Below are 1,109 nucleotides of genomic sequence, written 5' to 3' on the forward strand. Positions count from 1 at the left end.
TCTTGCCGGCCCATGTTTCTTTTTCTTATAACATCTCTGCTAGGATTTTCTATTTATTTCGAGAGAACATATACTTACTTGTGAGATATTTTTATGACCGCTGCTTGGAAACTCTTGCCAGTAATACCAATATCTGAACTTCCTAATGGCTGTGATCAATAGAACAGGTGCTTGTGTTTCTCTTTCTCATTTAAGGAGTGTATTTTTTTTTTTTTTTTCTTCCTGGTACTTGGTATAAGACTTTGTGAGCTAGCCTGGATATTTCAGTTGTTGTATGAGAAGGCTGGTATTTCATACAAGTGTTTTAGTAGGAAACATCCCTGTAGTTTCTAGCCTACTTTTGTGGGTTTAGCTTCATTGTTCAGAGCCTGTACGATACTATTGTGATCTGCTTTCTTCTTTTGATAGCTTTGGGGCTGATGCTCGGTTCCTGCTGGGACTGCTCTGGAACTTGCATGCATTTTCTTTCCTGGGTGACCTAAGGCAGCTGAGCCACTGTCCTGCCAGTGTGCGGGAGGGAACTACAGGACCTGTGTCTGCATATCCCTGGACAGTGGGGACATGTGCAGCGCTCTGCTGATGGTGCCCCTGCAGGTGGATTAGCCAGCCTAACGAGGCCCAGGTACAGATCCAGTCAGCCTGGGCTTTCCTGCTGCTTCTCAGAGCATACTGTGTACCAGCCTGTGCCCAGGCAGGGATGATGGCTTGCTGCTTTGAGGCTGCTTGTGGTGTGGTCCTCTGGCTGTAGACGAGCATTGGGGCTGGGGAGATAGCTCAGTAGAATAAGTACTTGCCTGGCGAGCACAAGGGCCTGAGTTCAGTTCCTGGTTCTGCCAAAACAAACAAACAAATACCCCAGAATGTAGACGAGCATTATTATGGTGCCCTGGGCTTCGCTCTGAGTCTGCTGGGCCCCAATTGGACAGCTTGGGCTGGTGTGTCTGGGTCTTCACAGCTATTGGTGCAGGTTGATGAAACTAACTTGCCATAACCCTAGTGGTGGAGCAGTGTCATAGTTACTTTCCTGTTGTTGAGACAAATACCTGATACCCACATCTTAAAGGAGAGGTTCATTTTGGTTTGCAGCTTGTAGAGGTTTCTTTTCTTTT

Source organism: Octodon degus, unplaced genomic scaffold (genome assembly GCF_000260255.1).
Source record: "Octodon degus isolate 3935 unplaced genomic scaffold, OctDeg1.0 scaffold00027, whole genome shotgun sequence".
NCBI lineage: Eukaryota > Metazoa > Chordata > Mammalia > Rodentia > Octodontidae > Octodon > Octodon degus.